The sequence below is a fragment of the Colius striatus genome, chromosome 8, assembly GCF_028858725.1.
Source record: "Colius striatus isolate bColStr4 chromosome 8, bColStr4.1.hap1, whole genome shotgun sequence".
Classification (NCBI taxonomy): Eukaryota; Metazoa; Chordata; class Aves; order Coliiformes; family Coliidae; genus Colius; species Colius striatus.
This window is the reverse complement of record NC_084766.1, coordinates 6386701-6413655: the sequence shown is the minus strand read 5'-3', so window position 1 is coordinate 6413655 and position 26955 is coordinate 6386701. Positions and strand designations below refer to the sequence as shown.

General features: G+C 38.5%; 1 pseudogene; it reads right to left on the bottom strand.

Annotated features, from left to right (window-relative positions):
• Positions 1-3369: 3369 nt before the first annotated feature.
• Positions 3370-5785, bottom strand: LOC104562941 (mannose-binding protein-like; annotated as a pseudogene).
• Positions 5786-26955: the final 21170 nt, after the last annotated feature.

Below are 26955 nucleotides of genomic sequence, written 5' to 3'. Positions count from 1 at the left end.
GAAAATAATAGCACGCAGAGGGCATTCTGAAGATTCAAGATAACATTTGCTTTACTAGTTTTTGATGCACAAATAAAAGACTGACTTAGCAGGCTTAGGAAGCATCATTAATAACCCCTTTTCTCAGTTTAGCTGTAGTTCTCTGTAATAAAATATAACATGGTAAAAAGGTTTAAAAAAGGCATCACTTCTTTTTCCTGCTTTTCTCTTTTCCCATCTTTGCCCTCTTTATCTTGTTTCTGTGAATTCATATAGCTGCTTAAGCAGGGTGGAGAGGGCAGAAGAGGATAGAGAGGTTAAAAGTCTGTGATCAGTAAGCAAAATATTATTGATAAAACCATTTCCAAGTGGGACAGCCTTGCACAGGTGTCATTGATCTATAAAGTGGAAGGTATGAGGTCATAAAGAGAGCAACCAAAGTATTCATTATGATGTTGCTTAAGAGGTTTCAGGATTTTGAACTAAACTTGCTGAAGTGCTGCATCCACCTCAGCTAAAGCACCATGTAGTAGTTTAGTTTATTTTGTTGCATCAAAACAAAAGATTGAATCAAAAACATTATTTGGAATAATTCTTGGGGCAGGGGTGTCAAGGTTACACAGAATCCGTTGTTGCACATGTCTCAAGCACAAGGCAAAGGTGGTCAAGAGTTGAAGCCCAGAAGGGCAGTGAGAGGAAGGGGAAGATATGCTGTTCAGAGCTCTCCCAAGAGAGAGCAGAAAGTCTGATGGGGAAAGCTGCAATAAGGCAGCAGGACCAGATGGTATAATCCCTCTTTTCCCTTCTCACTGTCTTTGGTGTACCTCTGAAATGTGTTCAAGATGTGAGATGGAGTAGGACAGTTGGGCTTGTAAACAACTGGGACTCATCAAAATAGTTGCCATATCAAAACTAAGACAAAACAACACAAGAACAGAGGGCAGCTTTGAGAGTTTGAATGTTGTGAGATAGTGCACATACACATTGTTTTTCAGCTCTTTAGGAATATTTTCTGTTAAGGCTGCAATGAAACACTGGAATTCAGTTTGTTGCACCAGTGAGCTGATGCAGGCCCATTTCCATGGAGCTCAATGTCAGAACACTCAGACTTTCTGAAACTAGACATCTAAATGCTGCTTAACTACTACTTTCACATTCACAGTCCAGCTGCCTGAAGTTTTACATGTATTTAAACACCCAGGGAGAGGATGCCAACTAGTTAGATACTGTAGTCTGCCTCCCACTGCAAAGCTACCAGAAGCCTCTTGCAGGATGAACTCACAAGCTCAGCTGTGTGGGACAAACTGTGCTGCTAGTTCAAGATATAAGCAAACCAGAACACACAGACAGCCGGGAAAAAACTCTCACAGCTCTCTACCCTGAAGCATTGATCTAAACAGATCAAGCAACAGATGTCTGAAACATCACTAGGGTCACAGACCATAAAAAGAAATGTTAACTGTAGGTGCCTGGGGATAAATTCATTCCCTAGAGATAACGCAGAGGATCTAGTCATGCTGGTAGTGCTAAGAGGTTTGACAGAGAGCTTAAAAGAGATATGAGACTGCATTTCTGCGTCCAGGCTCTCCTGCATTATTTCTTCTCCTGGGCATTATTGGCAAAACTACAATCCAGACATTATGTTTCATTTCCTCTGTCTCTAGGTGCTAGGCCAAAGGACAGAGCCACTTTGGCAGCACTAAGGGCATGGATTTCCCTGCATAACACTCCTAACTCTGCATGTTTCACATGTGAGGGTGTGATGTAGTGCAAAGGACACATTTCTCCTCTAGTCTGAGCTTCAGTTAACCATCCCTTCCCCCTAATTTATGTGTTATAATTTAAAGCTAAAGCAGTAAGTACAAGTTGCTATTGATGGAAACAGCTTCCTGTTTCCACCTTGTATGTCACACTGAAAATTGCCACTTGAAAAATAAAGAAAAGAGCTTTTCAGAGATTGTGTTTTTTTTAGTTATGACAGGATAGCTCTTACTTAGCCTGTACTTAGCTTGAAATTGTGTTTTAGCAAGACAAATCCAGCAACTGATTAGCAAATGCTGCTCTCATCCCAAATTACCCAGAAGCTCTGCAGAGCACTAAACGAGATGGTTCTAATAACAGCAAATACAGATTAGTTTATAATTAATACAAAATTAAGGGTCATAAGGGTTGTTGATTTAAGCCTCTTGGAAGATAATAGAACAAAATTTCAAACTCTTTCCCTCTTTTCAACACACACTGAAGAAAGATAATACTGAAGAACGATGTTCCTAACATACCTGGTGAAAAAACCCAGAACTTAGGGCACATCTAATTGCTGAGTTAAACAATTTCAAGTGATATGACTTAATAAAAGCTCATTTTCTATTTCCACATCTTATTCCTGCCCTGTGGACTTCTGTGCAGTCTGAGGATCAGCTTGCACCCATGCAATGACCTGCCAAATCTCACAGATTTCAGCACTTCTCTTCAGCTCCTCTGAACAAGAGTTCAGGAGAGCTCACGTCTCACATTAAGGACCTAATCACATAAATAAGTCCTTTTCCTGTTTTTCTGCATGAGCTAAATTCCACTTGAAGCCCATTTCACTAGTAGGCTCTTGTGATAAATTTAAGACAAACATTTTCTGCTGCATTTTAGATCTTGACCTACATCTCCTGTACAGATGCATATAGATTGCCAAAAAAAGATCTTGTTCTCTTATATTATGCTACTGCACATAAAGCAACCTGACTAGGCATTTTACTGGCTTATTCCCCTGTGTAGTGACAGAATATTTCATTTCCCTATCTCATGGAAAAAACAAAAATAGCCAAAACTCCAAGAAAAAACAAAATATGCATGTCAGTGGACTCCTGTACCCAGACAACAAATACCACCCCAGGCTCTAAGTGATCATATTATCAGTCAATTCTAGAACTACACTAAAAGCACACTAAGGAGGAAAGCCATCATTAAATACTGAAATGGCATAGGACTACAGACACTGTCCATTATTTAAATGATAAAAGAATGTATCAGAAGCAACACATGGAGAGAAATTCCCTCAAGTCTACAGCTCATCTCAAAGACAGAATATATTCACATTTTCCATTCATTTCAAGAGCATTAAAAAATGCTTCCCTGGTGCTACATTTCTGAGAAACTCATAGGACAGCCTGCTGGGGATGCCGTAACTTATTAGCTTTACTACACTATGATAAACACAATTCATAATGATGGGAAAAAAAAAAAAATCTGTATTTTATTAGGAGATTCAAAACTGTATGTCAAAGAGAAAACAATTCTAAATGTACTCTGGTTCTGGTTACTCCAGGCTATCTTTATGGGAAAAAACTTCTACATCAACAACATAGTTGAGAGAAAAAACTTTGGGTTTTCTTAGATTCATCAGCTCAAGAATTCACAAACAATTAAGGCATATGAATTTGAACAATTAAAGTAATTCCATTTTCCAGAGTCTCATTTTACTGCACAGTCTTAACTTTTGCAGATTATTTGGTTCTCCAGTATTTCAGTTTCTGTAAAGTACACCCTCTCCATTCAGACACATGAACCTGCCTTCAGCCTGACTTATCCCCATATAAACCTGATTTGTAGGTGCTATTAAATCTTTCTAAGCTGTGTTCTCAGACTCATTCCTAGGAAAGGCAAGTGCACTTCCAACTTTTGCACAAAGGGATTGTCAAAGTATCATCTTTTCCAGTTGAGATAAATATTTTTTACCGATATCCTTGATGTTTTTTAAAATCAAAACTAGAAACAAAATTCAACATAATTGCACTAAACTCCAAATTGATCATGCTAAAGTTACCTGTCTGCATCACAATTGTGCTTCAGAAGTAGCTAATACCAGCAATAAACAGACTATTTGTTGAAGTATTTGGCAGAATCCAATTGAAGTCAAATAGACACCTGGAAATACCAAGGAAAACAGGAATTTCACAAGAAAATTTGCCCCCCTGGATTAACACTTGTGTGGGCTCTGAATACTCAGGGCCTAATCATGTATTCAAAGGGAAAAGCACACTTCTCAAAGGCAAAACACATGTAAAACATTTAAAAATTAATTTAAAATGAAGTAAAAACCACATGAACAGGCAACAAATAAAAGAAATAGGATACAAAGGGTTTCTTATTTCACTCACAGACAACAATAAACTAAGTGACTCTTTACAGACACCTTTTTCTCCCATTTGTGTTGGTCAACTCATCACTTATGTAAGAAATAGTTTATCTTTCTGCTCATAGTGCTCCTGGAAATCACACCTTTCCTCAAGTGATGTTGTAAAAGTATCAGACTTTAACACAAATGCTTTTTGCAAAATACATTTAAAAGGTTGAAAATCAAATTATAGAAACAAGAGAAATTTATTTCTTACTTCCATGTTCCCCTTCTTGTTTCTCTCCTCGTGGTCCTCAATCTCTTTCTATCCCTGGACCTTCTGTTTTTTGAAACCCTGTAGACTACTCAATTCTTGCCCTAGAATTTAAAAGAAAATTGTTTAAAAGCTTTCTACTTTTTCTCTCACTATGTTTTCTTAGTGCTTAGAGAGAGTCCAAATACTGACTCTTCCCCTACTCCCAGAAAATAAAATCTTTTCAGGAAAATTGAGTTGTTCCTGTGGAAAAATTTCATTTGCTAAGAAATGCCTCACTTTGGGGAAAAATTCTTTACTACACTTACTTACAGAACTGAAAATCCAATGAAATAAATGCTGTCTCGTGTTATTGTAGAGCTATGCAAGCTCTAAAACCTCAAAGCCAATATACTTCAGCTGTAATACAGTCACATACACCACAGTATATGATGTATATTTGAACCAAATCATAAGATTAAGGATACCTCTCAAGCAGTTCGTTGAAACAGATAGTGCTGGCTTTACTTAACTCAACTGTGAAATTACAGAAGACAGATGAATTTTGTGTCATAGTCGCTAGCAAGTGGTATTGATAACACTGGGAGTTAGCTTGGAGGTTGAAAACCAATTCTCCAATTCCAAGAGGTGTGATATACATACTATAACACAGGTGGGATACAGTACTACTGAAGTGTTTGGACAGAAACAATGATTTGGCAGCTTGGGAGAGCAGGTGACTTGGTTCTAGCACAGGACAGAAGGCACCTGCTGATCTATTTGCCGTTTGCAGCAGTGCATGGGAAAATTTACCTAACTGACAAATGGTGCCTTGGGGGAATTCTGTTGTCAGGCCTTAGTGAGTATGAAGCAATCAAGTTATGACCATCAGATTAGTAGCCAACTCTAGCAAGCATGATTTCTGGTTTTGAGAGCTGGCCTCTGGAAAGAAAGAGCAATAATCATTTAGTAGGGTATCATAGGAAACCTGGTAAGTGATTCAGAGTACAAATAGTACAATCAGATTAATATGTCATTACCTCTCTTCATTATGGGCTGCTGAGAAAATGTATTGCATTTTTTTATTTCTTAAATCTAAGTACCCAGAGTAGCATTATAAATGCAGAAATCACTTTCGGCTTCCTGAAATTGTGCAGAGCCTACAAAAAGGTTAATGAGGCAGAAGAAAAGAAGTAAAAGACAAAATGAAACAAGACTAAAGGGATCATAAGGAGAGGCAAAAATACAATATTGCTAAATAGTTCTGTACCTGGTTCTCCCTTTTCACCTTTGGGACCATCTCTTCCAGGTAAGCATTGGCTGCAGGAGCACTGAATTACTGGGAAGAAATTAATTTTCTGCTCAAGTTTATCTAAGTCAACTGAACTTTTTACCACCAACAGTGCAAGCCAAGGTGCCAAGGCATTGAAAGGCTAAAGCGGAGTCATTGTTAAGTCAATAGATCTATGAAAAATCTGGCAGAGCAACTGCCTAAATGTCCCAATTTGCATTATTGTAAAGGGCTGCCCAGAAAGGAGTTGGCTACATTGCCTAGGAAATACAGTCCTGCCTTCAGGCAAAAGACCAAGAAACAAGGATAGCGTCTGGACCATTTCATCTAGCCTGATGTACAGAAACAAGAAAAGAAACAACCAAGCTTATAAGAATCAGAAAATCTCAAGGTGTAATGAAAATACCTAATACAGCAACAGCCATCAATCTCACATCCATTTCAATGTTTTGTTCATGGTACATGTAAATTTAAAGCATTTCTCTTCCTGCCAAATGAGTCACACATTATTCCAGTTTGGGACGAATACTGAACTCTCCCACTACTGTGTTTCTGCTGGGACTTTCCACACCTATCAGGATTACTGTATGTGTAAGTCTAGAATAACTAAGCTGTTTCTCTTGATAGCATCTCCACTGCTAGTAAACACCCACAGCTTTAAGGACAAAATGCTTAAGTGCATTTAAGTAGCAACTATCTGATTGCCTCCGTTTCTCCTTTTAAACCTAGTATATTAAGAAAATACATTTCTTCCTCAGCATTATACTTCAGAGATGAAGTCCTTTTGGATCCCAGATCTGCAATACTTTGCTGCCCTCTCTGAGCAGAACAGTAACAGGCAGTAACAATGTTAAGATAAAGCTCCACCTGACATTCTGACAAGCTGCACCACAATTATTGTCCTTGATTTTAATATGAGGGTCAAATTTGAGGCAATCATGTCCCATGTATTCTGCATTTAACTGAAAAAAAAAAACAAACCAAAATGAAACTACCACAAACATGAGCTGTCAAATTTTTGTAGTAAATAAACCACATAGCAAAGTCAACTGGCCATATTTTCTCCCAGTTGTATCAGTCCCAATGAAAAATAAGCCTAAGGAAGGACCATTTGGTTGACAGATTGGACTAAGGAGAGAAAATCAAATCCAGTGTGAGTTTTGTTATTCATCCCAATTATTTCTCTTTATTTTAAGCTTCAGAAAAGATTACCCACAGAGAGCAGCTTCCCTGTCATGTTTCATCTGATAAAGCACAATATGAAGTATAATCACAGGCCTATTCCTGTGATAACACTATCATTAGGATAAAAAGCAAAGTTTAAGAAGCACCACTTTTCTTAGTGCTTCTTCCGTTAGGCTCACATCAAAATCTAGGGCAACACCATACACCAAAATAAAATAAGGAAAGCCATTTAGCTAACTAGTATAACAAAACCTGAATCCTGGTATATATTCTTTATCCAGCTTCAAGGACTCAAGCCGGTTTTTAACAGCTCTCTAAGGATTTCCTTCTTCTGAATTTTTATAGTGCCTTAATTATCCAATACCAGGGAAGTTGACATTTCTGCTGTCTCCCATGAAGGCAACAAGACAAAGCTCAAAATAATGACAATAAACCTTGAAAACAAGATATTAAGCTCTCAGAGTAGCCTGTTCCCTGCAGAGATCCAACCTCACATTAACTTTTGTTGTTTTTCACAGATTCAGAATCACAGAATCATTACGGTTTGAAAAGACCTTTAAGATCATCACGTCCAACCACTAAACTCATGCTGCCAGGCCCATCACTAAATGAAACCATGCATTTTGCCTGTCAGGAGATAAGATCTATTTACCTCCAATGTTTTCCAAGTTGGCCAACCGAATCCTTTATTCTAGGAGAGCTGAAGTGCCTGTTTACCTTTGGCAAATTGGTGGTAGGGTTTCCTAGAACTGAAACCGCTTCCCAAAGAGGCAAACAACAATTTGAAACAGCAACGGTTTAGATACAAAAGCAAAGCATTCCAAAGTTCTCCCAAAAAATGGAATAAATCTTAGGGAGCTGAAATAGAAAAAACAGGTTTTGCAATCCATGTTTATATTTATGGACAACCCCACGTATAGAATCCCACTAAATGTGGACATTGTGATAGTCTTCAGGTCCCAAGGCTTACACAGTTGCAGGCCTTCTCAGCAAAGATCATAAGAGTCCTTGTTCCAAATCTAGTCTTGCAGGTGACAACTCTGAGTTATTAGCCTGAAACCCGAGTCAAACAGCATAGGAAAGGCCCACTGAAGCCAGGTACTAGGGAAACTGCTCCTTAAAAGCAGATCCTACATGGGTACACAGAATATTTAGAGATAGAATGCTGTTAATCAGATATATCCTGCTAACAATCCTCCTCTTCTTGCTGTGCTCCAGTAGTGCAGCCTACAAAAGTCCTTTCTAATCAGCATGTCTGCACCTGCAAGGGTTGTATGGTCTCAGTATGGTCAAATTACTTATTACAGCAAAAGAAACCTTTACTTACCAACAGCTTTACTTGATCAGTAACACACAGTGAAACTTAGCCCACCACTGGCTTCCCTCACAGCCAGCACAACAGAACGTAGTAAAGAAGAAATGGACCAGAAAACTGCTGGATTTGTACCATGAGGATGAGCCTGCCAAGAGAAAAAAAAATCCCTTACATTTCTACTAAAAAACTTAACTTTGTGCTTTCTTTTGGGAAGAGATTGCTCATTGGCTTATCTCTGTCTTGCACAATTCTGATCATTGCCTACCTCGGCCTTACCACCCCTATTTACATGCACTGCTTGTGACATTCTGGAAGTGAGCCCTTTGCTCTTTGCCTGGCCTTGGGCAGACATTGACTGCATTATACAGTACATTGAACAACTAGAAAATCAGAAAAACTGCAGGGACTGAAAGGTTTTGACTCTAAGGTTTTCCTCCTTTATTCAGTCAATGGATTTAGTTTTAATTACTGAGAAGAAAGGATATTTGAGTCTCACTTGACTGCAGTGACTGCCTTTCCTGCAATGTACTCTGCATTATCCTTGGAAAAACATTGCCCACATCCATTTATGTTTAAAAATGGGGATATGGGATTTTGAGAAACAACATGAAAGAATGTATCTTTAAACTTTTGAGTAAATCACTTACTACTTGTTTCCCATACTGCTGGTGATACAGTTAGTGGTTAGAATAAACTTTTCAATAGAGCTCACACTGTCCAGCTGGCTCATGGTACCACTGTGTGGACAAGTACAGTAGAAAGAATAGTGTGTGGGTTATTGCCACAGGGACCTTTGCAAAACTAAGAACAGAATATAATGCTGAGAAAGAGATGTTCAGGACCTAGAATAAATTTAGTCTCAGTAAGAATAAAATGACAACATCAGTTCAGAGCAGTGCTATTTGTCAGTCATGACTTGATAAGAACATTGTACAGCCAATATTATTAAACAAAGATTTGGGATTAGGGGTCTCTTTTTAAAAAAAGAAGCTGAAATTTCCACACAAACCTTTGCAATTCTGGCTGAGAATAACACGTGGTATCTATATGCTGTCAACTCATGGTATCCAGGGCTCATCTTGTAACCCACGAAAACCTCTGGTTTGTTGAATGTCTGTTGAACTTTGCTCAAAGTTTCTTGCCTGCAAAAGTGTGAAGCAGACAGGATTCTCAGGGATTTCCCCACCCCTAGGCTCTTGTCAGGTCAGGACACCACCTTGCTGAAGCATACTTATCACACAGTAGAAACTGCACTAAGCTGTGGCAAACCCGGCATGTTTATATGCAGTATCCAAATCTGCAGGATTACAGTAAATTCCTACATCAAGTGATAAATAAAAAGCTCAAGGTCAGCTGGCTGAGTATTCACAAATTATTAAATATCACCACTGGATTTTCTGTCTATTTCTGCACAGCCTCCCCTTCCTCCAGAATTATTTGTTTCTTCTGATTCCTGGTTTGAGTACTGAGTTCCTCACTCTTTAGATCCTTGAATGTACCTTCCTTCTGTATATCATTCATTTGGGGGAACAGTCTTATGTCTGGCTGCTCTTTGATATATGGTACAGCTCTCTGCAGATTTCCTTGGAGAAGCATGCAGGCCAGCACGTGAGAACACTTGGCTTTTGAAGTTTCAAGCTTGCCTTTGGAGCCATCAGTTTTCAGTATTCTTTACCAGAAGCAATATCATGTGGGAATAACAGAAGTGGGAACGATATCCAATTATTTTCTTCACAGCATTGCAGGGTGACAGCTTCTAGACACTTGCAAAAGAATATATGGCTAAAGCACTGGATAGAAATGCATAGCTAGCTCATTGATTCACTTTGATGTCAGACAAACAGAGTGCTCTTATCTTCAAACCAGGAATTTACAAAGTATTTCAAAGTTTTCATTGAGACAACTGGAGTCAGGATTAAAAACTTCTGAAGAGCAAAACCCTAGGAATAACCTTGTTTCAGAAAATCCTCAGACCAGGCATTATGGAGCACCATTTTTAATAGCTGGTCATACAGTAAGTTTACTTAGAGCTCTTAGAAAGATATAATGTGAAAGCTGTCCTGCTTTGTCCTCCTTTGCTTTTCTTTCATCTGCTGTAAATGAAACATGAATGGAATGGGGTAATTTTCTGTTCATACTCTTTCAATCACAGGCCTCTTCTTGATGCTTAAGAGATCATAAAACACCACGTCTAATTTCCAGCTTTTTCACTCTAGCTGCAACAACAGATGATGCACAATTTTTTGCCAAAGTTGGATGAGTTGTTCACATTTGACAACTGTTCGGTCAAGTAAAGATGTCTTGAGGGTTTTCTTTATGCTGCAACAAAAATCTGTGAAGCAAAAGCCTCCATAAATGAACACAGCAGCCAAGATTCACACACAGTTGAAGCAGCAGAAGCTATATTTTGTTTCTTAATTGAAGTGCACATTGAGAAATGTTTTGTGAATATTGAGCAGATAAGAATCCAGAAGAACACTAGGAAAAATTAGTAATATAGGATAGGGTCAGTTCACACTGAAAATTCTTCAGGCTATATAGCATTTGCACAGCTGATCCAGAAGTGCTTAATAAGAGAAACAGCAGACGCTTAAGAAGACAATGATGAATAAAAGTGGCCTGTAAGTGACCTCTGGTGGACAATAAGAACAGTGTTAGATTTGTTTCCTCTAACCAGCTTACATCCATTCAGATTAATATTACCTAATTATTATACAATAATCAAATATATTTTCCACTTGAGTCAGAAGTATGTCATTAAAAAAATGCAAACTAATACGGGAATGATAAAGTTTGGAACGAGAAACTTCACAAGCTTCTGTAAAAAGAGAGATTCTTGACTCTTGTGTACAACCAATAACACTGTATCACTAAAAAAACATGACATTTGGGCAGTCTTTCAGGTGATACAAAACTCACAAGCAATTTCAAAGAGGAGAGAGTGGTTCTTTGAGGGCATGTCAGTCATTCCAAAAACCAGCAGCATTTCCCAGGTCAGGTGAGACAATGGAATTTGGGGATTCTAGCAGATGCAGGCTCTCGGTCATAGCCACTGATAAGAACTTATATAGTTACGTACCACAATACAGAACATCCTCAAGGAATTTATCCTATTCCCAGCTAAATATTTTGAAAGAGAATTGTAAGCTTAGACATTCATTTTGCTTTTGTGAAGAGGCTTCCAACACTGGGTTTTGGAGCCTATGTTTGCAGAGTACACGTACAATCTGAGAGATCACAATCTTTGTGCAGATCCATGTAGGACCACAAACTTCTTTTTTGGTAATCAGACTTTTTTTCCTTCCTACCGTTTCTTATATTCCACCTGGAGCTAAAAAACTGATAGTTTCTCACATAGGTCTAACAATAGACATGGGAGATGATTTGCTGTACAGAAATAATGCACTGAAATTGTTCCCAAGGAAAAACAGTCTGTCTTGGCAACAGTTGTCCTGGAAACTAAGACTCCTTGCAAAGGATGATGGCCACTGATCCATAGAAACTGATCTGTGAGTCATTTTTTCTCAGAGACTAAGAGGGGCTAAGGAACAGAGCTGCAGAACTCCCACCATTTGACTTTTCCTCCTTGCTTGTCTTGACAGGCAACCCTCATCAAACTAACTGACAAGCTAACTGAAATTTTGCCTCTTGAACACAGAATCAGGAAGTACTAATTACAAGGCAAGGTAATGGGCAGTGTCCTTACTATCTATTGGTTTGGGGTTTTTTAGCTAGTCGTGTTAAGGACTGGCTTAACTCTCCACCAGGAGAGAAAAATTGCATGGAAAAATCACATCAGAATTTAATTCAACACAGCCATGACTGTGCTAAGCAGAGCACAGACAAAATTGGCAGAGCAGACAGTGAGGAAACTTTGAAGAGACATGCAACGTTTGATTTCATCTCTTAGGTGGAGACTGGCAGCAGAGCTCATCAGGGCTAGCACTGCTACAGGAAGGCTGTGCTGTGCCTGCACAGCTCCAGACCTGAGCCTATATGAAGCCTAAGGTTCATAACAAGGAGATCAAATGGCGTTGTTTTGCCTTGGGCAGTGCTCCCATATTAAGCTCTCCATGATTGTCTATCATGACTTGATTGCTCTTTCTGATAAAGTGGCCTTAAAGCAAGTTAAATCACTTTGGGACAAAGCACATGATGTATTACTTGCTGCTCATTCCCCTGTACAGCATATGCCCAGCACACATTGACTGAAATGCATAGAAACACAAAAGTGAAAATGTCTCCTTTTCAGCACCATTTGTACACACAGAGCAGCTGGAAGAGCAGAATGTCAGCCAAAACCTGCTGTTTCCTTTTTCCCTTGCACTCCCACCTCTGAGAAGCCCAAGCAGTTTGCCTCAAGAGTTCCTGGAAACACCTGAAGTCTTCCCACAAGAGAAGTACCTGAGTCCATCCCAGCTCAAAAGCCCCCGTGTGAGGGTGAGCAAGGCTGCACCACGACATCCAGGTCCAGCAAAGGCAGCACTCTGAGCAATTTCTCAGAAACTGATCTGAAAGAAACATTCCTGTTTCAGAAAACATGACTTTGCAATAAGATTATTTCCTCCTGAAATATTCCTCATGGTTTATTCTACTTCTTTAACCTGAATTATGCCACATGCATCTTCACACAGGAAGAATGCAAAAGTTTATTAGATGATAGCATAACTGTTGTACAAATTCATATTTGCACAAGAAACAATGTTTTTCATCAGTTTACTCTTCTCTTTCCCTTGCACAGTGAGCTCAAACACAGTACATGTTTCAGGAGGCTATTAGGCAGGTGGACTACCAGCGGCTTTCAAGGTGAGAGAAAAAGCACCTCAAGCAATAAATCATACACCTTGAAAACTGCAGAGTAAATACTTGAGAGATATATAAAATCCCACTTCTAACCTAAACAACTGAAGTTGAAAAAATGAGCCCAGACATAAAAGTTATGAACTGACTACAAATCAACTGTAAACACATTAAAGGCTTACATTTGTTCAAATACATTATTCATAAGCAATAATTTGAGCTGTAGTTGCATGCAGTTTATGTTGCAAAAACTTAAGCAAATACTTGTAACCAAAAGCTGATTTAAAGAATTAATGAGCAATCTCTAAATCTAGTACTAAATCAATTCCCCCCTGATTTGCAAAGCCATATTGCTTCCCTTAACATATACTCCAATGCTTCTGTTAACAGCTGAGCATTGCAACGTTGGGATAGTGACATACGGTTTAGGTCTGATTAAGCTCTTGCTAAACAGGACTGGTGTGAGGTAAGACAGGAGAAATCATTGCTTTTGGAACTTTCTTTAAGTATTTAAGGTTCAACAGCAACATGAGCAACTTGTATGTTTATGCTGAACAGTTACATTTTGTCTCTAGGATCAATATTTTCAGAATTTTCATAAATAAAAGGAGGAGGAATGTCCTTTTTCACCTCTACTAAAGCACTGCTGTTCTCTGTTGCACTCCTTTGTACAACAATTATAGCAATGATCTCAGGTTAAGAGGAACTGCAATATAATGTGGTACAGCTGCACAGTTTGAATTGATGTAGCACACTGGCAGCATTACTGAGCTTTTTAGTAACTGTAAGCGAATGGGAAATTCAGATTCCACATGCATTTTAGACAGTTGTCTCAAAAGCTTTTTCTACATGCTCTGTTAGAACTATGTAATTTTCAGTAAAAAATTCTTTCAACAAGAAAACAGTCCTTTTTAGCAGTTGGATGGATGTGCAAACTGCAAGTGCAACCTCAAGAAAAAATTTGTTTTAATTGTTTTTAAATCTGGGATTTCCTTTCCCTCAACTCCTCCTTCCCTTCTCTGCTGGCAAAATATCTCCAACGTGGGCACAGAAAAACATGCCTGCACAACCAGGTGCCTGAGTGATGGTGCACAGCTTCTCTGAACTGACTGCTGGCTAAGGAAAAGCATGAAGAATGGGTTTGATTTGCACTAACTGCACTGCACTAACTCCAAGCTTTTCTGCACCAACTCTGAATTAAACATGTATATTATGCTGAACCAATACTGAAATATCACAAGACTTATTTAATGAATAAATAATACACATTTGATGTATCTTGAATAAACTCAGTGCAACAAAACAGTAGCTAGCATCCCTCAGTTTTGTGTGACCTGTCTCACTGAATCGTAATTGCCTGATCTCAACGTTTAAAATATGTGTATTTCCATCCCAAATCCATTTCCATGGCATGTCAGTTATCACTCCCCCACTATATTTCTAGTGTTCTTTAGGACACTCTCTTGTTAATTACTCCTTCGTTTCTCATATTATATAAAAGTCTTAGTGAATCAGATGCCTTTGAACTGCTGGAGATAATCAGAGAATAATGGAATCATAGAATGGTAGGGTTTGGAAGGGACGTTTAGAGATCATCTAGTCCAACTTCCCTGCAGAAGCAGGTCCACCTAGATCAGATCACATAGGAATGTCTAAAAATGAACACCTCCTCCAACTATCACTCAGAGGAAACAACTAGTCTGGCTCCAATGGTTAGCTGGCTTTTAAAATCTAAATTTAATTAAAGTATATATGCTGCTTCTACAACAACTGAGACACTGTAAAGCTTTCCATTGACTTTTCGAACTGTGGATTAAGCACATATCAGGGATAATGCTGAACTAAACAAACAGACAAAATCAAACATCTAATATTTACAAACAAATTAAATACAATAACTACTCTGGTACAGTGGCTCCTATCACCTACTTTCCACTAATATTTTACCAGTACTCTTGTATTCACCTTTTTCATATATAAACATGAATTGTACAAATAATGTGGAGTCTCCTTCCTTGGAGGTCTTCAAGATCCACCTGGACATGTTCCTGTGCGACCTGATCTAGGTGACCCTGCTTCTGCAGGGGGGTTGGATTAGATGATCTCTAAAGGTCCCTTCCAACCCCTACCATTCTGTGATTCTGTGTCTTAACTTACTCTGCAGTTTATTATTTCGAAAGAGTTCTAAGGTTCTGGATAGTTTTGGAGTAGTTTCCCATCTTGATTGTGAGGAAGATGCTGTGAATCAAGGCTGCTCTGAGATGCTTCTTTGAGAAGCATCTGTTGGCTGTTACATAGTGGATGAGCAGTAATGCAGAACAAGCTGTTTCTCTGCAGTGCATCCTCTGGATTTGACTCTTTTGAGTACAAGGACAACAGAGATGAAGTTTTGCCTTTTGTAAATGTCATGACAATTTTGCTCCATTAGGGACTAAAACAAAAACGGACTCTCTTCTAAAAATTTTCATTGGTTTGTTTTAAACCCCTTCCCAGAGTTTGGCTTATTTATGTCACCAACCAACGAACTAGCTGTTGCATCAACCTTTGAGAGCTTTACTAGTCATAAGAAAACAAAGCTGTTGCATTTGTAGAGTATCTTTCCACAAAATTCATCTTGGTTAATGGAAAAATGTTAGTGAATGTATCCTAACTGCTCTTAAAAGGTAGCTGCCAAAAATATGGAACTTATCAAGATTTCCTAGACCCAGGATTTTGAAACATTATGTCTTTCCAAAGATAGACCAATATAGTTTGAATATACACTTATAGTTTGAATATAATTATAGTGTAAAGGGAGATACATCATAGAACAGGATCTTCTGGCACAGACTGTTTTCTGTTAGTAATTACTTCAGTAGATGGGCAATGTCTATACCATTAAGTCTCTGGAGTCCTTTTTGCTACAGCTACAAAACATTTTTCATTCATTTGAAAAGCCTGGTAACCAAAAGTTTTCATTGACCTCAGTGAGAGCTGTGGGTTTCTAGAATTTTTGAAAACCTACCCAGTGGTTTTTTTTTTTTTTTTTAAGCAGCCTAATTTTAAGATGCTGGTTTAAATACCTTGTCTAAATACAGACATAATTCTGAAAACTACAGAATGGATATTCTAGAGCTTTCATACACCCCAGAGAAGCCCTAACAACCATTGTTTTTTCCCATTGTTTTCTAGCATAGGATACCATCACAGCTCTTCACATACAACTGTGAATTGACTACTAAATGACAGACACAAAAAGTCATGGGAGGATGCATTGTCACTAGTATCACCTTGCAGTAAGCAGGAATGCTCATTTCTTTTCAGTGAGTCACTACCCAGCAGACAGTTTCTGTTTGTCTAAAAGCGATAAGAAGGGCAGAATACCTGAAAATTAATTTTCACTGATGACAAAATGAATGAAGGAAGAAAGACATGCAGATGACAATCCAAGCAGGAATGCAAAAACAGTGAATTTGATACTGTAATACAGTACAGCCATAATGGGGACATAATTTATACAATATAGTCCAAACTATTGCTTAAATATGACATGCTGACAGTATGAACACACATATTTATACCAAGTGACAACCCAGGGACAAGTATATTGAAGTCAGAAATTACAAACAGGATCCATCCTTTCACTTAGGCATTTGTCTGTTCTTCTCTTTTTAGGACTCTATTTGTTTGCTGGTTTACTCATTAGCTATAGCTAATGCCCAGTTGCATCTGAGCTCACAGTTGCTCTGGATTCACTGAGTTTGTTCAAAAAGAACTGCACTAAAATCCAATCTACTAAGCTTAGGTTACTAATCTAAGTCATCTACTTAAGGTTTTGTAATCAGCACACAAACCCTATATAGTGTAGGTCTATCAAAGGTGCATTAATCTTCCTGGCTATGAAAAGAGACAGATCACAGAATCGTTACAGTTGGAAAAGACCTTTAAGATCATGAAGTCCAACCACTAACCTCACTCTGCCAGGTCTATCACTAAACTAAACCATGTCTCTCATCACCTCATCTATGCTCTGCAAAGATAAGCTGTTCCATGTGAATGACATCAAAGTAAGCCAAATCCAGAATCATGAACTCTCAATAATAAGACCACGGTGTACACCAACATATCATCTGTAAAACGGGAATCTAGAAAAATGAACGACTTCCGACACATTTAATTGGTGCCACATGTTGTATTCAATTCAGTGTTATTACACTAGATATGTCATCGGAATGACATCTACACAAATCAAGATTCTGAATTAAAAAAACCCACAAATTCAGCTTTTTGAATGCAGCTGCATTGAAAATAGGCAAAATGAAAACTAGAGGCAGAGAGAACACTCAGTTATTTACTCTGTCATTTTTGTTGCTTTGCAGAAGTTTTAATTAGGAGTAATTTTGGGAGTTCAGTCTTCTACTAGCAGTTAGACTGCTAAGCAATTAGTAGAAAGATCTGAAATTTCTCCCCTATGTCACTCTAGGTACATTTAAATAATATAACAAATTTTTTTTCATAGTAAACAATTACAACAAAGGAATTGCAGCTCATAGCTAATGAACAGATATGCCTACTTCATGGCATAATAGAGTCCAAATACATACCATAATCAGGCTTCCAGATCATAGACTCATAGAATGGTAGGGGTTGGAAGGGACCTTTAGAGATCATCTAGTCCAACTCACCTGCAGAAGCAGGGTCACCTAGATCAGGTTGCATGGGAACATGTCCAGGTGGGTCTTGAAGACCTCCAAGGAAGGAGACTCCACACCCCTCTGGGCAGCCTGTGCCAGAGCTCCCTCACCTCAACAGTGAAATAGTTTTTTCTTACGTTTAAGTGGAACTTTTTGTGTTCCAGCTTCATCCCATCACTCCCTGTCTTGTTGCTAGCTACTATAGAAAAAAAGGGATGTCCCAACCTCCTGACACCCACCCTTTAGATATTTGTAAATGTTAATAAGATCTCCCCTCAATCTCCTCCAGACTAAACAGCCCCAGGTCCTGCAGCCTTTCCTCGTATGAAAGATGTTCCAGTCCCCTGATCATCTTGGTGGCCCTGTGCTGGACTCTCTCCAACACTTCCCTGTACCACTTGAGCTGAGAAGCCCAGAACTGGACACAGGACTCCAGATGAGGCCTCACCAGGACAGAGTAGAGGGAGAGAAGAATCTCCCTTGATCTGCTGGCCACACTCTTCTTGATGCATCCCAGGATGTCATTGGCCTTCTTGGCCACGAGGGCACATTGCTGCACTCATGTTTAGCTTATTATCAATCAGGACCCTCAGGTCTCTCTCTGCAGAACTGCAGTTCTACCCCAGCCTGTACTGCTGCATGGGGTTGTTCCTTCCCAGATGCAGGACTCTGCACTTGTCCTTGTTGAACCTCATGAGGTTCCTCTCTGCCCAACTCTCAAGAGACCACATCTAGAATTCCTAGTGTTTTCCCCACATCTAGCTGCCATTTTATCATCTATTCTAGAAAATGGTTATGTAATTCTGGGCTGCTGTGGAAGACATTCCACAGAGATGTCTATTTCTACAGTAGAGAAGTAGAAGAATTGATGATGCTGCTTTTCAGTTTCACACATTATTTTTCCCCTGTAATGTCAGTTTTTATGATTTCATCAATTTATAGCCCTGTGCTCAAAATATTGTTAGATCTTCACAAGGTTGTCTACCACAGACTTCTGCAGTGTCTTCTAGCCGAGTATTTCCACACACCTGTAAATGGCAATGATTTATTGCTTGAGCCTTGATTAGCATAAGCATGACATGCTAAGTGGCTGCTTCAGTTTCAGTAATAATAGTGCCTAAGATTAAGGTTTTGGAAAGTGACAGAAGGTGATTTTCCTTAAAACAATCTGAAAGGGATAAAAATCTTGGTGCTATATGAAGACAGAGCCACTCAAGCACCCAAAAGTCAGGTCTCATACTGCCCCCAAGTCATTCCCTATGACGTCAGGGGAAGTGGTGCTCTAAAGGCTGCCCTCCTATGTGGTAACTGAGAATCTAAATACAACACCTTCTACCTTCTAAAATCTGACTTAAATGTCAAGCTTGAACTTATTTTTGCCATGTTAGTTATACTTACGTGTAGATCAGATCTTAAACTCCCCCTATTCCCTCCTTATTTTACTTTCATAATCTGATGTCCTTTTAAAAATGTTTTCTTTTCAGATAGTGTTTTCAATGAAACCTGGAGAGTTTCTCATCCTGCTTTAAAACGTTGAAAAACACTTTGCATGAGTGTCTCAATGTTCTAACAAAAATGAGGTATACTCTGTATTCCATCACCTATGTTATGTCACTTGTGAATTCACCAACATCAAATAAACACCGAGGAGACTTTAGTCTAAAGAAATGTACTCTGGCATCTAAGTAGTTACACCACCACCATGATGACAATGTTGAAGCTTAGTGTTTACCTTAGTTTTGTAACAGGTTGGCAGATACTAAAACTCTAGCAGCCAGCTTTACATTAGTCAGAAATGGTTCTCAAATGCAAGTCTGCAAAAATGTTCCAGACACACAAAAAAAGGATGTTTATGATGATGAAAAAATGAATATGCCACCTATGTGTTTTAGTTTGTACACATCATGCCTGCTAGATCTATGCTAATGTGACCCTTCTAACCCTTCTCATGGTCTGATTCATAACTGTCCTCTTTTCACTAGTGCTTCGTGGGCTTAAGGTGCGATGAAGTTTAACTGACCTGATTTTGACAATACAGAATCTCTCTTCTTCTGGATTCTTCTTTGCCTGTATATCAAAAGAAAACAAACAAAAAAGAAGCACTACTGTTGCACCTAATCTAAATACTCCAAACAGTGGCAACTTTGTTTCTGTAATTTGGCTAGCTACAGTTCCTTCAATTGTGGCCTTTCCTGCCTGAACGCCAGGGCTGAGGTGCTGATCTCATCAAATCCTCTTGCAGCTGCAGCCAGCTCTTCACTTCAGGATGTCACATAGATAGCAGGGCCAGAACAGCTGTCACAGTCTCACTCCCTAGACTGCCACAAAGGTCAGTCTCAGGCCTCTTTCCTGTGTACTCATCACATGCTTGGAGATATTAAATCAATGCCTGTCCTCACCCTCTCCCAGTTACCTTCAGCCACAGCTCCTTGGCTGAGCTCCCAGACAGACTCCCTGGGCTGATCAGGGCTGATCAGACCCCCATCTTGGGAGACTTCCTTTCCCTAAGCCACTTCTGGTGCTATGCCATGGAACAGGCTGCCCAGAGGAGCTGTGGAGTCGCCTTCCTTGGAGGTCTTCAAGACATGCCTGGACATGTTCTTATGTCACCTGATCTAGGTGAACCTGCTTCTGCAAGGGGATTGGACTAGATGATCTCTAAAGGTCCCTTCTAACCCCTACCATTCTGTGATTCTATAATTCTATGAGTATCCCGGCCTGTAACCTACCTAATTTCTATCTGGATTTTGAACTTTATTTTGCCTTTTCTTCTCAGAGTTGAGCATGTATCACAGTTTAAGGATATCCAAATCTTTCATGCTTGAGCAAGAATTTAAAACAGGTTTGTAGCACTACAAGATATAAAACAGTAATCCTTGGGAGAAAGTTACAACAAAGTTAGTTAGAGCCATGAATAAACATAAATAACTGCACATCCCAATCTCTCTTTTCTCCCTTAAGGCCATTTATTCAATTTCTAATCTTTTTAATTAGCAGACAAATGTTTGGTTCCTATTTTTGCAAGTTCTGAGTTGGATCAGAGCTGGTAGTTATCATTTGGAGATTGCACCAAAACAGGAGGATACAAACCTGGTGGTAGCAGTATCATTCAACTATTTACCTGCAATTAGAGTATCCTGATGCAAAGTAAGGCACATATATTTCAGTACTACAAAAAAAAAACAAACAAAAAAAAAAAAAAACCCAAAGGCATGCTAAACATCTTATTATTTGCATACATAAATACAAAACAGAAGTTTCAGTGTTCATATCATACAGATGTTTTTATTCTTTGGTGTTTCAGACAGACCCCATAAAATCATAAATGTTTGAGTACTTCCTATGTCTGAGCATTCATGTCTGTACAAATAGTCACTTTGTTAAACTTGCTCTCTAAGGCATTTATAATTTGCAGTAAAATGGTTGCACATTTTTAACATTTGAATGCTCCTACTCGCATCCTGTCATTTCCATGCAGAGAGCTATTTGTGCAACCACAATTTTTAGCTAGGCAGTTGTATTTCTGAAAATGAAATGATGTATTTGCAGTCTCATTCATGTACCTTAAAACCACCATTTTTGCAACATTTATGCTCTCTGGTCACAACTGCATCCTTGTCACATCAAAAATTCTGCACCAGTTCTAACAGTCATTTACATCTCAAACATTCTGTATTAACAGCACAAATTTAGAGCTGCACTTTGTACTGCTTTTGGGAAAGGAGAAGATTAAAATGTAGTGCTAGTGTTCAAAATAAGATGGGAGCACATTCTGTAATGGTTGCATAAACAGAGCTCCATGCTTCATATGCAAAATACAAATGCTTTAAGGAAACAAAAATTTGTCAAATTATGTACTGCATCATCTTTAAAGACTATAACTAGGAAACACACAAGTTATTTTGAAATTGAGTTTTAGAAGATCCCTTCCCTGGAATCTGACACTTTATACATATACATGTATACATGTATACATGTACACTATGAAATAAGCGGCAGAAGCTTTGGTTTCTCTGCTGCACCAGTTTACAGTAAGCACAAGTGGCACCTACCATACTTCAAGCTATGACCACAAAATTGGTCACAAACAATGGCAAGTTTAGTGTTGACACAATAAAGTAGGAAAAAGCACACTGAACTGACTACTGCTTCATCTGTAGGTTGTCCTGATGTGGCTTTTCAGTAAAGACCAATTACTCACAGAGGTCACAGAATCTTAAAAATTGTCCTCAGTACAATGTGCTGCAATAGATGTGGTTTTGTCATTCTCCATTTAAACAAATTCTTTTGTTTCTTCCCTCTTTCAGTGTAAAACATGGATTACTCTGGGATTGAACAAGATGCACTCCTACCTGTCCTCCCCTTGCCTTCATATCACATTCTAAAGATGCACAAAGATTAGGATAAAAATAATGCATATATATGTGCAGATATTACATCTAGAGATGTCAATATAAAGTATCTTGCTAGAAGGACTATTCTTTGACAAAATCTCATCAACCTGAAATATCACAAGAACTGACCCTTAAGAATAGACTTTGACACTGTTCTGGTCAAATGTTTCGCTGATGGAACTGTTTCTATACAAGGCTATACTATATATATAGACTATATGTTAGCCAATATAAAGGCCTCTGACAGCCTTTAAGAAATTTTAATTCTATATCCTTCCCAGTAACAAACCATCCTACAACCTGACCTTTTTAAAAGTAGGAATTAGAAAGTAAGAAAATTGAACTTCAAGTAACAGGAGTTTTTTTAAGAAAATATATTTCAGAAGGAACACAGGAGAAAGAAAGACTAGCATCAAGAGTTAATCTTGGCAGTCTAGTAACTTTTCTTTATGAGAAAGGCCATCAAATTCTATTTCCAGTTACCAACAGATTTCAAACAGAGATTATGGGATTGCTCTTACCTGTTCCATGGAAAGGACACTGCTTTTCAATTCTTTATTTCCCCTTACAACAGAGATTGCCAAAAGCAAACTATCATATATGGCAACTAAAAGAGCGTTCTTTCTTCCAGGCAGAAAATGAGAGGAGAAAAAGAAAGAGATATCTATGGAAGATAGTTCATCCTGCAAAAATAGCTCACTGATATTGGCTCACTAAACCATATTGAGGCCAAGAACTTCTGGGTAGGGCCCATACTGCTTGGGTCATTTGCCAGCTTTACCTGCTACAGTTTACATACTCTCTCCTGATTCCCTCCTCCCCAGCCAAGGCCTCAGATTTAATAAAATCCTGTCTATCTAATTCTTTCCATGGTTTCTTTTCCCCCCTCCCATTTGCCCTCCCCTTACCCTACAGAGCCTGCACAGAATTGCTACATTAGAGTATTTTGTTCAACCTTTTTCAAGTGATGCACATGATATTGCTGACTATTTGAAATTACATGTGCTCAGTTACTCAGTGAGGTCATGCTTCCTACAGGTATTTCGGCAGTTAGTGAAACATTTGTTATGATTCAGTCAATTCTAGCCTCAGGGTTTTACTCACAGGACTGACAGTATTTCTCTCAGTACTCCTATAACACTCTATCAGATGTAGCTTTTTATCTAAAAAAAGGACAGAATTAATATTTTTATTTTTAACATGTCATTTTTTTCCCCATGGCTGCAAGTTAAGGGAAGTCCTAGTGATATCTGATAGACCATTAACTCAAAAAAATTGTCACCGGGGTTCCATTTCAAGCCAAACCTAAAGAGATTAAGAGGATAAACTAATCCCCTAGGTGAAATACTTTGGTACAAATCACCAGAAGTACGGTATTCTACTGCTCAAACATCTGATGACTGTAACTTCCATCTGTCCCTTGCTGAATTCTGGCATCACACAGGATTGCCTAGTCTATTATTGTTCAGCCAGTGGGATGACTTTGTTAGGGCAGGAGAGGGAGGACAGCTTTCTCAAATGAAGGCAGCTATCAGAATAAATTGATGACTGAAGAAACAGGACTCCACTTGAATGAGCTTATGACCTGCTCAAGGCACCAAACAGGAATTGGAGTAATTTGTGCTGTAGGATATTTAGATTTTCATTTAGCACATATCACTACCTTTTCAATCAGTTGTGGGTTGCTACCCTGGTGTACTGGTAAAATTAAGTCTTTTCTATTTAACAAACAGGAAAGATGTTTCTATTGTCATATGATAATAGTAAAGATGTATTTAAGGCAGTGCTGCTTGCTTGCTTCATGTTAACACTAATGGAATGTGGTAGCAACATTCTTAGTCCTCCCTGAGCACAGCACAAGGCTTCTGGCAGAGCCCTGACTGTCTTCATGGCTCTGCTGCAGACTACGAATACTCTGAGGAAGACCAGTAACTACCCAGCAGTAACTACAACAAGAGCTGTTTGGTGTTACTGAGTTAAACAAAAGTGTGCTTCCTCTATCCCTGCATCAGTGATCCATCCACTCAAATAGAAGGAGACACAAAGAGATCAGAAATAAATTTGTTAAAAACTGAGAAACCAACCAACCCACTGGGTAGAGAAACCAATTAAGAAAAATAATTACTTTTATCTATTCCCTGAATCTCAAATCCAACAGATCTGCTGTGATGTGACATTATTGTTATGGAGAATTTGCTGGCTGACAAAATAATTATGTTCATTAAAAGGTAGCCAATGTGTGTACTGCAGAACACATTGGACTGACCTCTCCTTGGAGACCTCTCATACACTTTTGAAGTTCTACATCAAATCCTAACCCAGGGCATGCAACCCAGCAGAAGCAAAAAAGGCCAAATTACCCACCCTTCTTGTATTAATTCCTTTAATAATTTCCTAATAGTTTGTGTTCATTTAAACCCCAAAATAATATGTTTACTTTTCAACTGGTTCTTGCTTTTCAACATTCTCCTCCTAGCCTGAGTTTGGTATGAGATAGCTGTTCAGAAACCATAGTCTCTAAAATGAGATCCCTGGTTCCTGAGCATATCAAAACCTATAAAATTGTGAGGTTATCTCAAGTCTCTAGACCTGTCTTCCAGCCAAAATTTTTGAGCAGAAAACAAAACCGATACTCTTAGCTACTTCTCATCACAAATGCAAGATTGTCCCTAACATTTATTCTCTTATTTTTTCATTGTCAGGTAAAATAAAAACCTAAACCACAGGTTTCTAAGATTATGAGGACTCAAACAAATAACAGTGCTAAGCATAAACTAAGTGGCAATTTTGCAAATTCACAGTTCAAGCAATGACAATGTAACAGAGAGCATCACACAACCGCAAAGGTAACATGAAACAAACTTTTGTAACTTAGTTTCTATCTGCATACATTACTTTCAATATTAGACAACAAAATTTATAACTCAAGGTGTCCTCCTTAGATGCATCTAAACTACACGAGCTTAAAGAGGTAGTTTAAGTTACTATAATGCTGTTATCATAGGTTGTCACTTCTATCACTTGTAAAAGTGAAGGGAAGCATATCTGAATGTTTTTGCACCCAAAACTGCACATACATGTGTATGAACAAACTATCCAAGGACTGAGAATTATTTCATTCTGGAAAATACATACTTGCTTTCATCTGTTCTCTTAATCATCCTTGATTTTTCACCAAGAACACTCTGTACAGTTTCAAAAAGCAACTAGGGAATACAAATGTTCTTATAACAACAGTGGAATAACAGTACAGTATTTATCCAAACCCACTTCATATACACTTGCTCCTAGAGGCCTTCACCTAAAATTCTGTGGAAACTGTTTCTCCTTACATCTGTGTTCAGTAAAATAAATGTGTGCATAAACAAATATTCATCTGGTGTGAACAGAAAAACATAAGACTGGCTGTAAAAATAAGAGAAAGTCTAATATCAGAAGACATCTCTCATCTGCTGACCTAAAATCAGCTAATCAGTACCATAGACCAGCTCTAGAGGAAGACATTCAGAGCCTGGCAGTGGTTTTGAGGCTTCCTCTTTATTGAATATGTTCTTTACAATTTGTCTTTATGGTGTTTCTGTATTTTCTAACTGGCATACAGAGCAATCACAGGCCGAGAGATATCAAGATCAGTCAGGAAACTAGTATTAACTGTAAAGCAGAAGAATGCATTACTTCATATCTAAATCCCTCACTATCTTGACATAAAAATAAATTGCCTTGTATTTTGGAGTCAAGGATATTTAAAGTACTAGCTCCAGGTCATCACGAAAAGTGGAGGAGAAAATTAAATCCATAAAGCAAGTGGAAGTTATTATATTGATGCTCTTCTTTTGTTTGTCAGTACTATCTAAAGCTCATATGAAAATATGCTGGGATATAAACTGGATAAATGATCAGGAAAATAAGAAATAATTATAATTGCTTCATATCAAGTAACCTGTCAATAAAGCTGAAACACCTAAACCTTTTTTGTGTGGTTTTTATTTTCTTTGACTTGCCTTTATCATCTGCAGTTTCCTCAGATACACTCTCCTGGTGTATTGTCCACTTCTTTCTGTATATTTTGCTTCTCTCTGCCTTCTCATAGGCTTGTACAGGCTGTCATGCTCCCCTAGTATACGTTTTATGTGCTCTTCTTCAGTTTGGCCTTTAATATTAAACACAAAGTTATGTATCTGTCACTTTTCCCTCCTCCTTTAAAACAATCTCTCAGTTTCCACTCATAGTTTCCACTACAGACAAGAATGCGTTAATTAATAATTAACTAAATTAATATGAATTTTTGTATACCTTCATTTATGAGGTTTTGGGGGTTCCCCAAAGCACCTAATTGCCCTCTGAATTGAAATAACATACAATGTAACAACTACTGTTTTCAGGTGAAAGTTTTGACAATAAACTTGTCTACCACATTTCTCACAATGCTCTTGGATCTGCTGCACTTTTTGTATGCTGCTTCTACTATCTGGCATAGTAACCACAGAATCATAGAGTGGTAGGGGTTGGAAGGGACCTCTAAAGATCACCCAGCCCAACCCCTTGCTAAAGTAGGTTTTTTAGGTAGTACCAAAAGAATGGTTTGCAACAGCTTCTAAAGGCTATATGCCTGCTAAGGAGCAGGAAGAACAGATCAATGTAAGCGTGATCAAAACAGATCAATGCCATCAAAATGCTTTGCAGACATACACTCCTAAAGCAGAAGTCTTTGATGGCAGAAGATAAGGAAAGCACTGCTAATCTGTTGGGCAGAAGCATCCTCCTGAATGTGACCAGACAGTTGTTAAGCTCTTCAGTGTGTTTATTCAGCACATAAGGGTGCATCACTGCATTTCAGCCTTGCAAAACACTCTTTTGATTTCCTTTATACTTCCTGCTGCTGAATTGAGGCAGGACCGGGGGAAACCGGCCGGCAGAGAAGATGAAAATAACCGTGCTCTTCGTTAAAGGAGAATAAGCT